At 36.5% G+C, this 14,710-nt stretch overlaps 1 protein-coding gene across 4 annotated transcripts in view; it reads right to left on the minus strand.

The window, feature by feature from the left end:
* The window catches only part of LOC110460719 (nitric oxide synthase, brain-like), a 167,106-nt gene that overhangs the window by 114,694 nt on the left and 37,702 nt on the right, over positions 1-14,710 (minus strand). For all 4 annotated transcript variants that reach the window (XM_021513790.1, XM_021513791.1, XM_021513787.1 and 1 more), the window contains exon 2: positions 9,511-9,586. The gene's annotated coding sequence lies outside the window, so the exon portion shown is untranslated. The remainder of the gene's footprint in view (positions 1-9,510; positions 9,587-14,710) is intronic.

Raw genomic sequence — 14,710 nt, forward strand, 5'->3', positions numbered from 1 at the left:
CAAATACTCTACGCCAGTGGTGACGATGATTGCCCGGAATACCGCGGCGTGACACCTCAGGGGTACAGTCAACGGAAGTTACAGTGTCATTATACAAACACTTTGTGCTAATTCGGAAGTTCAATCTATTGTCTCAATGGGTTACAGCGATGTTCAAAGACTTCTGACACAAACAAAGTCTATAGGGAATGTCATTCAGAAGTATATATACATTTATATTACTTTAAGTCAGCGGTTACGCATCCGGGACAGGAAGTGATGTTGGTATAGCATAAAAGGATCGCCAACACATCCACAACTGCCGATTTCTATATGTATATTTTCAACACGAAAAGAAATGGGAGTTAAGTGGTTACTTAATAAAACTGCAACCAAGTCAAAATGTACTACTGAACTACTTCTTGGAGCAATAATGGTGGTTATTGCTGGTGTAGGCAGGACGACAAACACACCGCTGGCTAGTTAGAAAGCCTCTGTCAACATGAGACAGATGGCTTCAGTGTACGGTATACTGTATAACAACATACGCCTGCTCCCTCAGATCGATAACACTGCCATACTTAGCTGTTCCCGCGTCTAACATGCTCCCACGTGATACACACATATATCGCCATTAGTTTAAAAGTTTTAATTTTGTACATATACGGTAAATCGTTTGCCTTATTTTTAATGATGTCATCACTAGTCACAAACACTTGTGGTTAGACAATTATGTCACATATAAACTCTTGAATTTTTAACGTGGCTTGATTTAGGATTTTATCTACACATGTAACATCTTTGCTAACAATGTCTGCAAGCGTCTGTATGTATTGCCCTCAAAACAATTCATAAACTGATAATTCCTTTCTATATATATATCAGTGTAGATAAAGCTTTTTTATGTGTATGAAAGGGAACCCGTTTGGCACATTTATAATCAAATAGGCACTGTGCTCTAACCGACATTCTTGCTCAAGTCACTGTTTAATATTGGTATGCCATTGTATCAGCACCAGCAGATTATTGACAAACAGGGCTAAACTTGTATCTCGGTGATCTTTCCTTGAATGTACATGGTTACTTTTATCTTTGAGACCTATCCTTCTTTGTGTAGGGTTTCTACTATCTCTGTGACCAATCCTTCAATTAAATTTCAAAACAGATGCACGAGTGATACGACAGAAGTTACCTTATCATTTTTGGTTCTCGACGGTATCAAATAGACGTACAAAAGAAAACCTGTTTCCAAGTAATACCTCCGTGTTTCAAGACATATTGAAGATATCAACCGTTTTTACCAGTTAGGTGGATTGTGCCACTTCTGTAGCTCAAGTTCAAAGAATGACAAGGAAATAAAGCTAAAAAGGAGAAAGAGAAAATGCCATTTTGGTTCTACGCTTTGGCGCCCGTTGGTTTGGTGTTTTATCGTCTTGTGCAGCTTAGGCGGGTTTTCGTATTTCTTTATTTTGCTTTGTCGCATGACGTAGTTTTGCGGGCGACAAAGTGAAAAGAAAAAATGTCAGATATGAGCCACCATATAGAACTCGGATATAATTAAAAACCAAAAGGATTGTTTATCTCCTCTCTCGGGAAGGGCTTTAACAACTGAACGCAAATGGATAATGTACGAGGAATGTTGTTTGTATGAACTTTCTCTTGATTTAAATTTTGACCTATCTCTATTCTAATCATCGTAACTTAATAAAACCTAGCGGAAGTTGATCGATTGTGAGGAGGAACACATGTCACAAGCTTGGAACATGCAACTTTACGTCTGATATATCCGATAGAGGGCGCTCCCTCAGGTCAATGGATTCACTGAACACTCCTTTATAAGGAGGGGACACTATTTCATATAGGAGAAGAATTATTCTTATTTTTTTAAAGGAATAAACAGAATGCTGTTCTGGTCAATTTCAAAGCCTTGTGTCGTTTAAAAAGAAAATCTAAGAAGACATTTTTCCCTAGAAAAGATATACATGTTGTTTATGCCAGATCTTAATTACATATGGTCTGTGACGAAAATACAAGGTAATGATAATTGTGTTTGTGGGCTGTTTATAGGAAGTGTACTTGTGAGGCAGGCAAAAGTACTGCGGCGAGTCGGAGGTGGTAAACAGGAGCGCTAAAGTACAATTCCTATGGGCATTTGGTGAGGGTAATCTAGGCAGAAACGTCGTAACTCGGGATACGTTACACCGTCAGTGAATACGCCTTGTTCGTGTTAGGTTGTCTACCTGTAACAGTTGGCACGTGCTAGCCACGGGGACACGTGCTAGCCACGGCCGTTTTATATTTAACCAATTTATACATGATTGTACATGCCTCTGCATCAACAAAAAGGTTTATCCCTGATATTTTTCACCAACGTCAGGTAATAATAATAAATACATTTCATCAGCAATTGCGTTTAAAAATGAACTTAAAGATATTGACTTAATGTGTGATTTAGTAGACGAAGATTGACCCAGCCGGGTCCTGATCTATCTATCGTTAAGACTGCAGCCAAAAACAATAGACCATGTTGTCAATGAAGGGATACAGCCCGTAAAGTGTTAAATAAGTTTTATTTGTAAAACAGTGTCGTGTTATCAGCAAATACAGCAAAAGGGAAATCGCACACTTTTCATTTCAAAATAACTCCAAAACAGGTACATTTGTAAGTTGGGGCTACGTCCTACCTCCAAAACACATAAGGAGAGAGGATACTCTTATGCGTTTTGTACAATATACATGTACAATGGTATCATTTCAGTCTTTTCGGAGGGAAATCCTAGTAAACTTTATGTATAAATATCCATATATAGAAATTAGTTTAACAGTTGTTTTGTGGTCGTTACAATGGAATTAAACTAGAAAACAGAGTTGTTAGCACTATCGCCCGTTTATAGGTTCATCAGTAGCCCGATGAATCCAGAAATGGGCGCAAGCGCTGACAACTCTGTTTCTATTTTGCTAACTTATTTAAACTTTATACATATGTATATAAGTTTAGTCTAAACAACACATCACCAACCACATACGTTTATACAAGACCGAACCGTAGAATTGTGTGAAAGGTGAAAGAGAGAATCGAATTTAAGGACAGAACGAGAAAATAAAACGTTCAAATAAATGTTTCGAAATGGCTAATTATATATACGGTCCTAACATTAGTCGCCTCTTGCACTAAAGGCCTTGAATTATCGCCCCTAAATCTTCATAGATTATGGACGAGTGAGGAAGGTCAAAACCAGGAAAACTACATTGTAACTTTTCCTCTAAATATTTCCATACATGTAGCAAGGTTGAAACAACAGTTACCAGTTTGAACTTTACCATTCCATGACTTTTTTTGCATATAATTACTGGAATTTTTGTTCCTTATAGTACCAATTTTAAATAGGAAACACATGACAATCCCCGCCAAAGTTCCCTCGACTTATGTTGAATCAATACATTGCACGTAACGTTGAGATAGGTACTCTGCGAGCTTTGATCTAGCTTACCTTTGTATCTATAATAACCTATAATAAACAACAATAGCAATATGGAGGGTTTGATTCCGTTTACGTAAGTGCGTTTTCAATCAGGAAACCATTATTAGAAAGGGATTGTCCCGACCTGTAGCAAACCATCTAGATGTTTGATTTGTGTTACTTAGCGGTCCACTTGATTCCAGCTTACAGCTCCGAGAACACGTGACACATCTATAACGACCGGAAGTTGACATTTCCCTGATCCGTGTTATGTTTAGCGCCATCAAACTTTAAACACTCTATATGCGTTGCAGACCGATCCTCGTACATGTTAATTAAAATCCCGGTTACGGAACCGTTTCTATTTAACATATAACTGACCAGACCTAGACTTGGAATGAAGAAGTCGATAGCACAAGTGCAGGCCCTGCCCAGGGGATGACATTTACGTCCTTCTACCGGCAGACATGGCCATCGCCACGTCAACAAATCTCGCGAGACCTAAGTGGTCACAGGTACTGCTAAAGGTCACGTGAACTAAGAGTCGAACCCTAACCGTGAACACGTGGTTGCTCGAAATTGCTCATCCTATATATTCAAACCAAATAATTCAAAAACTAGGGTTTTCTACGTAGAGTTTAGGATAATACATACTCAAAGAGTATCTGTTCCTTTTGTAAGACGGTCGATATCGAAGATAAGGTAATACAAAGTGTAGTCATAATGGCCCATTACCACGACAAGGTCATACAAACGGTAGCCATACCGGCGCATCACCACGACAAGGTCATACACACGGTATTCATACCGGCGCATCACCACGATAAGGTCATACACATGGTGTTTTTCAGTCCATCTTAACCTTAAAATAGCACAAACTTAAGTTTAACGGCTCATCAGAACAATACTTTATTAAGGACATACTGGGCCACATAACATTCTTAACGGTTCATTAACACTTTAAGGGCATACCAGGCCACATGGTATTATTAACGTCCAAAACAACACAATAATGTCTTACCGGAGCACACGGTAGTCGTACTGGCACATCAACACTATAAGTTAGTGTAGGGTCACACGGTAGTCTTAACGGCCCATTGACACAACAAGGTTAATCTGGTCAAGCCCAACAGAATATGATTCAATCTTTAAAAAAACATAATATTCAATTTGCTGTCCACAATACTTGAACCAATCCAGAACGACAGACAATATGACGTCAATGGCGCAATAATAACGTCATGTTAATATAGTGATTTGAACCTATTTAAAACCCATTCTTGTTTTAATTGGTTGATTATATCAATGCTGTTGAGCTAAAAGGAGTTATGACGACGTGAAAAATGGAATCTTTTATTACATGGCATGAAAAATAGCTGTATCTCTATAAAAACAAAAAATACCAAGTATGGAACAAACATTGGTGTGTACTGCATTGTGTTGCGGATTTCTTTACAGAGTGAAATGAATTACAACTATACGGTAAATGAGTCTTACAGTCTAATTATATTATTTATTTTACATAAACGTCGTAGGCTAGGAAAATTGTTTCAAGTCTTACTTTATGTTTATATTTAAGAAGCAATATGATTTTTGTGTATTTCAAATGTAGTTCTTTCCTGTCACCGTTTTAGCTTGTTTAAACTATTATAATATACACGATCATTAAACATAGAAAGCAGGTCATTTAAAATGTGTACCATGCATGGATGTTAATACGGTACGTGGGCTGTTTCTATAATATATAAAACAAACCCGTATCACGTGACCATTGGACATTCGTAAAACTCTCGCTATTATGTCGTATTATCGACTTACAAGTGTTAATTCTGCTGCATTAGCGACACAATGATGAATTTCTACTGATGCTAACGTAATATTATTTTGTTGTTGGTTTAGAACCGGCATCAATATTTAGAAATAATTTCCAATAAATATACCCTTAGCCCGATATAGTATTAATAAATAACATTAAAAGTCCTACACACGCACCTGGCATGTCGACCGTGATTTATATAGTCTACACACGTAACGTGTGTTGTCGATATCGATCCCTCCCACACACACGAAAACAGAAAACAACCAAAGTTATCTAAGGTTTGATAACATAGGATACCACTGGCCCTCCCTGGAGGTTTGATTGGCTGTTCTATTAATGAAAAAAGCATATACTATACAAACATAATTTTGAACAAAGTATCGAATTTTAATAATTAATTTAAGTTTCGGTGATATTAACAGCTTCCAAAAATGGCTAATATACATACTGAACTGCTTTCAATTGGCTTTCATATTCAACATGAAAGCCTCCTTGACAAGGGTAAATTTAATGAATTCAATAAAAGTGCGCTTTGTATAATATGCCTTTGTCAAGATGGAATTTATATCGCCAATGAATGCCAAAGTAAAGCAGCTCAATCCCGAGGTTATAATTTCATTATCGGCTAGGACATTGACTACGACATGATGTCACCAATGCTTCATTTTACTCCTCACGGCTACATTATTTTAAAAACAAGTTCTCAGTATTACAAATTTTACTCACCATGTACCACTACTAAAATTGATCAAGAAAATAATCAAAGGTACCAGCATTATAACATCGATTAGGGAATGGACTACGGTATGACGTCATCAACTGTCATTATTTAAGGAGAGGAAACGTCACAAAATCATAATTTCACCATTGACTATAATAGTACGTCACTACTACTCCTCACCATACCTGTTACGTTTATCATATCATCCATTACTCCCTTTGGATATTTGCTATTAGATGAAGGATTCTGTCTGCTCTGTGTTTTCTTGTCAAATTCTGTCTTGCCTTTTTATTTTCTATGTTATTTATATATGTAGTGATTATTGAATAGGAATGGTGGCGTCATGTTGCAGTAAATATTTATGGAGAATAACACTTGGTGTTCGGGGACGTTTTACGTTACGTTCTCAATGAGATTACCGGGCAAGTGACAATTAAAACACGAGACACGCCAATGAGTATAAATATCATCAACCTCCATATCACATAAGAAACGTGCTTCAAAAAAAGATATTTGACCATCAGATTTGCTCGTAGTCTTGATCAATCGGCATCTCTCGAAACCGTAATACATTGCCTCTGACTTAGCCCAGATCCTTAAAATGATTATCTCTAGATGAAAAGTTATATTAGGGGACAACGACGTTAGATATATTGACGAAAATATTGGAAACGACAGCAACACCGTCCAATACAGGATAGCATAGAAATGTAAGTAGCAATTAAAGAGGTAAAGAAATTACTGAATAAAAATATCGACACCTTCATTCGCAAATCCACGTCAGAATCCAACAATAGTGGGAATTCCTTCAGCTTACAAACATATAGAGTACAAATATCGATATATCTTTTCTGTATCCGAGTATATTAATAACGACAAAAGGAAAACGTGAACTCCTTAATAAGTTTTTTGTTTATCTTGTCGATAGATGATAGAGACGAAACGATACTTGTGATGATAATAATGATAAAAACTCAAGTTTTATAGCTATCAACAAAAACGCAGTCGAGGATATGATAATCATATTAAATGTAAACAAAACTATCGGTCCTTATGGAATAATTCACAAAGTTCTTAAGCTCATTCGTAAGAAATCACACTCTTTGTAATTGATTTTCAACTTAATTCTGATTTGTATCCCGGTTGATAGAATGTTGCTTCAATGTAAGGTTATGATACTTTTTTTCATTTGCAGGAAAAACTAGTATGTCAAACAGAAGCTTATATCAATCCTCAGATATATCAAGAAAGTCTTAATTCGACGGGAAATAACCTTCTAGTAATTAACAAATACTAATTTGTTATTTCTTACCCAATCTCTGGTGTGAACATCATCTTATAATCGATCTCTGTTAAAACACCTTGAATACGATTTTAAATATTTTCTATGATGTGATTTTTTCTTTGACGTTACAAATGTATTTAATATGTATTGTGTGCAGACAAATATTGTCCATTTAAGCAAAAACGTTTCACAAACATAAGCCGCGAAAACAAACGTTTAACAAGTTTTTAACGCATTTCTTAATACAAACCTGTGCTTCTAACGTTACATTCATTATGGCAATTTGTTTCATTACTTACGTAATCCGCAAGACAATCGTGTGTTATAGATAGAAGACAATGAACTGTGGCGGTCACATTTACGTGGAATATTCATTTTGGGCATTTGCATTTCTCTAGTATGGCTAACTGTTAATTTGTACACTAGGTATATTGGGTACAGTACACACCTACTTTGACTTGTTGTCCGTCATCCTGTCAGCTTAGTTGCCGGTTAAAGCATTACTAAATATGTGATACATTATATTAAAAAAGTATCAACTTACACGAACGACATAACTATATAAATATTGACCCGTCTGTAATCAGTATGGCAATCAGAAGTAACTAATGTTCTTCTCAGTCTTTACATATGGTTCGAACATAAGCCTTAATATATGCATTTGTTACTAAAGAATTATCTTATATAAAAACATGCTACAAAAATAATCCCTAATACAATGTGTATTCAAGTGTTACTTGACCTATCTTTAATATTGATAAAAAATGTTTTCAAAATAATTCTTAAATATGAAAATTCGTTACCAACACAATCCTAAAAAACCAGCCATATGTAATTAACATAATTATAAATGTAAACATGAGTTCTGTATGCACTCCTCAATGTAAACATGAGTTCTGTATGCACTCGTCAATGTAAACATGAGTTCTGAATACACTCTTCAATGTAAACATGAGTTCTGTATGCACTCTTCAATGTAAACATGAGTTCTGTATGCACTCTTCAATATAAACATGAGTTCTGTATGCGCTCTTCAATGTAAACATGAGTTCTGTATGAACTCTCCAATGTAAACATGAGTTATGTATGCACTCTTCAATGTAAACATGAGTTCTGTATGCCCTCTTCAATATAAACATGAGTTCTGTATGCGCTCTTCAATGTAAACATGAGTTCTGTATGCACTCTTCAATGTAAACAAGAGTTATGTATGCACTCTTCAATGTAAACATGAATTATGTATGCACTCTTCAATGTAAACATGAGTTCTGTATGCACTCTTCAATGTAAACATTAGTTCTGTATGCACTCTTCAATGTAAACATTAGTTCTGTATGCACTCTTCAATGTAAACATTAGTTCTGTATGCACTCTTCAATGTAAACATGAGTTCTGTATGCACCCTTCAATGTAAACATGAGTTATGTATGCACTCTTCAATGTAAACATGAGTTCTGTATGCACTCTTCAATGTAAACTTGAGTTCTGTATGAACTCTCCAATGTAAACATGAGTTATGCATACACTCTTTAATGTAAACATGAGTATAAACAAAATCCATTGATATAAGCATACCCTCAACAAAGAATGGGTTACTGACGACATCCGTTACCTAAACATATATTACTGATGATATCCTATATATATTCATTGGATACTTACGATATGCTCAATACAATATGAACATGCCTTACCAACGATATTCTTAATATAAACATGTATAGCTAACGAAACCCTACCTATAAACAGATTAATATATCTAATAGTTCTTCTTATTTAACACGTGATGCCAATAATACCCCTAATATAACACACGTGCCAGAGTTATGTCCTTATAACACACGTCACTAATATAACTACCGACATAAGGTGTTTGTTTGTAAAATTATCATCAACACAGCATTTCTAAAATTCTTAAGCAATAATGTTAACTATATATTGTGACGTTAAACCTTCACTGATAATTGGGTATTTTTTCAGCGTGTAATTAGGATTTGATCTATTAATTTGTATAAGATACAATACGATCTTATTGACAGAATCAAACAAATCAAGTGGACAGATCGTCACACCGCCTTATACCAGCACAAGTAGAGTGCGGAGTGTTGGAACGTCACAGCATATACGTAATTTGGAGCTGTAAAGTGACAAAGTAAATTTACTTGTCTGATGCCTAGATCAATGCCTCAACAGGTCTACCGAGTCAACCATCGAATGTCAGACTCTATGATGAATGTATACTTACCAAGAAAATCATCGTATTTCTTTGTCATGGGATATAATCCTCGATTTCCTCCTCAGGTTTTTTTATATCCGGGTACCTGCAATGTCAAGGTTCAAAGTTTTACTAATTTATCGGACATTTTGGGATGTGATGAAAGACAGGCACTGTTGGATATTGAATTTGACCGACGTGACGTTATTACAGATACAAGACCTACAGGATCATATACAGGGACACTGCTACGGCCTTTTTGACAGAATTGATTGCCCTCGTGGCGTTAAGTCTTTATTTGGCAATTTCACAGGCCGAAAATGAATCATGGCGGGCGCAAGCGTTGGTTACGACAGGAGTTGGTGGGGCGGGTTTGTACTTGCACTCCGCATCGTGTTTAATTAAATATACAGATGCTAGGTCATGTACCTATAGCTGTGATATATTCTACTTCTGCAGCCTTAATCAAAACATGTGGTGACAAAAACTCGATACCTGTTGTGCAACAGGCAACAAAAAACTGTACCCGAAACACATTTATTTATATAGCCGTGGTTCGTTAAAGTCTACAGATTTGTCGAGATTTAACGTACGAGGAACATGCGTGTTTGATGGCTAACAGTCCAACAATGTTTGTAAGGGCTAAGTATGGTAAAGTGGTTTATATCCATCCACTGGTTAAGAACTCTGATATTGGGGTAGTGAAAAATGAAAATGTATCAAAATCTGTGTAACCTAATGAAAGATGTTGTAGAAATGTATTGTGATTTAAATGACCTGAAAGTTAAACTGTTTATTTGTTTGTTCTAATTCATTACACCAGATACGCTCATACCGGTATGCAGACCAACTGGCCAATGACCATCCCATGGTAATTTGTCTACTGAAAAGCCACGAAATGAGGTTAGCATCTTTACCGGTTAAAAGATTCTGAAATTATGATTTCATGAATTGCGGAAAAGTCATCGGGACAAGAGAAACGAAATCTTCAAAATTAAACAATTCTGCCCTCGACATAACACCCACGCATTGCACCTCTTGATAACATAATGACAAAATCGAAAAGTTAGTTACAAAATGCATTGCAGATGATACAATTAGTAGACTAGTGTGATGTCTCAGATGAATATCAAAGGAATCGCGCTGTAACGTAACGGAAAAAATGACAGACTTTGAATATACTAGGGATACAGAGTCGATATGGTTTTCTTTTGTAGTTTGATTGTTGTTACGATGGGGTTACTCAAACTATAACCACACAGAATGTTATTATTTGACACGAGAGCAGTACACGTCACCAATAGTGTGTTAATAAGCTAACCGAAGGGCCTAGAGATAAGAATAAAACAAAAACCGGAGGTAGATCATTCCGGTTTCTCTGAGGGTCGCCAATAAGAAAGTGAATACGAATGCCTCCAATAGTGCATGCTTCCGATTGTCCGTTATTCGCTGTATACGATCATGTAGTTTGTTACATCAGAAAACATATTTCCAATGTCCTCGAACCTTTAGCAGTTACAGATGGAATAGTATGAAATTTTATATGATTCTAAAAGTTCACAAAATTCAATAACCAGCTTAGTCTCTCATGGATTATCGATATCGTAACAAACGAGATTCTACGAGAGCTTATGGCTAGTCGGCGTAAGGGAAGCCATCGTCCGCCGAGGATCGGGTCTGACCAAGATAACACGTAGGAATGACAGTAGGCTAGATACGTACGATGAATTTAACCCATAAAATATGTCTTAACTAATACGACATCTTTACCAAGGTCACCTCCAAGGTACCTAATACTTGACATATTAGGTCCAACGTCTGGCACATATTTTTTCTTTATGCAAGTGAAATCATTTGATAGACAACCAAATGCATTTTTTGTATAACACATAGTATTATTTAATATGGGATTTTCATTAATATGTAATTACAATAACGTCTTTGACTCTCAATACGAAATTCGTCATTTTCCCTGAGGAAATCCTAGAGTCAAGTGGTATCCCTTAGTTTGGCTGGCACGGTTTGTTTGAGAACCCCTACAAACACCGTCTTCATATGTCGACGACATGTTAAGCTACATGAGATCGTATCTAACATCATCTATCTACGCACATATTTTAAAGTAGCGTCCTGTTGAGGGAATCAGTAATAAATTTATTCGAAACCTTAGTCAGGAGCCGCCGCCATTATATTCCGCATTTTACCTTCGGTCAGTCAAACACTTCCTTGTCTGTCTGTCAGTCTAGCTATTCTGTCTGTATGATAAGTGTTTATTTTGATAGACATAACGAATAAAAAATCCAAACGGATGTCTTTAGTAGGGAGCAACCCCTATCATAAGCTAATTAGTTAAATTGGTCTGATCATATTAAAGATTTGAAGATAAGGATTGATACATAATCTCGATCAGTCGTCTGCCTCGCCAGCCGCCGCGGAAAAGTCATTAAGATCGACTCTGGAGTATAAACCAATGCAGTAATTAGTGAGAGTAATGGCCGTGCAATAATTTTAAGACCGATACTGTACACTTCCGTCATCTATTGTTCTCCCTGAAAATGATACACGTGCAGTTCACGTAGGACCTGGTATCGACTTGATCTATATAAATGTAAGACGTCATGGAGAAAAGACATCAGTTAAGGTGAAGAATGTTCCCATTGGACAACCCGTATATTTTTTTGTAGCAACATGTCATTAGTGAATACGGAGGACAGTGACACAACTATTAACCAAGGAATAGGTTCAACGGAGTAGGGTGGAACGATCGCCTTTGAAACCAATATCCGCATAATGTGGAAATAGTGGAGTCTCTGCTCTGATTGTTACACTCACAAGAATGTACAGATATTGCAAAGTATAGACTGGGAGTAAGTTTTTGATTGCCATGCCCATTCATTTTCTCTTCCTTGTTTGTTGATGCTGTGCTGAATTTTCCACAATTACGTTACCAATGAAGGTATTGTACGTATATCTAGTCTATTAGACACTTATTAAATTATATTACGCAACTGGGGTACTAGTTTACAATGTGAATCAATTAAAAATGTTAAGAGTAAAAGAAAAAGCAACAGCTTTCCTGAAGATCCTTTGGGATTTCGGAGAATGTGCGATTCGGTAAGAATTGGGAAAATTGATAGGATATTTCATTCTTAACATGATAAACTGAGAAACACGACGAAGTGCGATGGACTGTACCGGCTCGTATATCACTGCTTCCCAAGGTCGTCATGCACACGTGATTCGTGGAATAGTTACATACGACTGGGATATCTCTGTCTCACGGCATGTTAACTAATTTTCACGCGATTTTAACATTACACATTCCAATTAGAGGTTCAAATCATACCATTAAGTATGTTAAAAATCGTCCCCTCCATCGAGTATGACCTAACCGTTTGTTCTGATGTCTATCACTTAAGTCTACTATGACGTCTAAGATAACGTGATCGATTAGTTTATAGATTCGCTCTATAGTTGATGAGAGTTACAGACTGATCGTCAAGTCTGTTACACGTACAATGTCGTCACAGCAAATATACTGCTGTCAATGTAAATACAGGGGATAAATACAGTAGTAGACAGCTGTTGAATGCTATATCAGTGTTTGTTTGGAGATTCCTTTATGGGTGGCATCCTCAGGTTGTAATAGCTTGTGTCTACATCCCTTTTTGAATATTTTGGCAATAAACAATTTTAAAGTAAAGAATTGAAAACAACAAAGATCTTGGATGTAGACTTATTTTAGTGCGTTTTATTGGTCCCTGTTTCCTTCGACCCTATGAGACAAGTACAAATATTATGTCGGCAAGACATTTTATCACCAGACTTTTATCATGGGAACAATTCAAGATAAAGTACAATAACATGTTTCTCAATAAATGTTGGATATATTTTTCTTTACTAGCCACGGTGGTACATGTACATAGGACATATAGCTTACACATATGTTTTCATAGAAGAGTCAGGCAATGCCTTTAGCTCCTAGACAGTGTCCTGTACATACTGATATACGGTGTAACAACAGGTAATATTTGAGCACAGAAAGGAAACGGCAATATATGAGCGGTATGGTCAGAAACGTCCTATTTTATTTTAAACTATACGGAATATCCCCACAACACCATGCACTAGTGTGGGTGTTGGGGTCACAAGTTTCCTACCCCAATATACACGTACACATTGCCATACGTTACAGCGCTGTGGTCACTATACCTGTTTATTGACACACAAGAAGTTGCCCTAATCACAAAAACACAACTCACTCTAACGAACAAAATAAAAAAAAACACTTCCATATCGTATCGGACAATAGCTTTCTTAGACCTGCGTCACTCGAAACCCTGAGCTGGAATCAGTGGTCTGAAGTCGATATTTTCACATCTATCCGGGAAATCGTGGTATTTTATACAGTGCCGTGGATATCGAATCAACTGCACGTGTTTAAATTGCATTCTGTGGAAGCAGGGACGCTACTTTAAATAAAGTGAAATTTCACGATCGAAACATCAAATTCGTCACTCTTAAAACACAGATTAGCCATTAGTTAACCCTGGTTGTCATGAAAGTTCATGAAATTACAGGAAAACGCCTGATGTGGATAAAGGTATATAAGATCAATGTGGTCAATACATTTCATATTGTTTAAAGACAACACATCATCAGTAACCCTGGAAGTGATTTTGGCAAAGTCTTTGAAACTTGTTGTGATAGCCTTATATTTGGAAAAAAACCTTCCTATAATAAGTGAACGAAGGCGTGTACGCAGTAACATTGTAAATGAGATGTAATAGTGTCAAACATGTTAATTGTACTGATAGGAGAAATATTTTCTAGGAAATTATCATAAATGTAAAACAAAAGTGCGAAGCATTTTTGAAGTTCTACATCATTCCACTGTGCTGCTTTAAGGGAAAGAACAAGCCTGCTGTGTCCCATCGCATGTTCAATGAGCAGTAAATATAACGTATACTGTACCTGCAGATTTAGGGGATTTCCTTTGAGTATTCTGCCCAGCGGACATTGAAAACACGCACTAAAATAGACATACTGCCCCAATGGCATCACTTTGGATCTTTGATTTTCTCTCTAACCTCCTTTTATTCTTTTCGGTGGATCTGCCTAGACACCCGCCTACTTAAAACCTAAGTAACTGTTAGAAAGTTATCCACAAACAAAGAATTAATCCCAATAATTCCACTTTCTGAGTAAACATTGTCACCACAAGATAATA

This window comes from Mizuhopecten yessoensis, unplaced genomic scaffold, assembly GCF_002113885.1.
Source record: "Mizuhopecten yessoensis strain PY_sf001 unplaced genomic scaffold, ASM211388v2 scaffold10477, whole genome shotgun sequence".
Classification (NCBI taxonomy): Eukaryota; Metazoa; Mollusca; class Bivalvia; order Pectinida; family Pectinidae; genus Mizuhopecten; species Mizuhopecten yessoensis.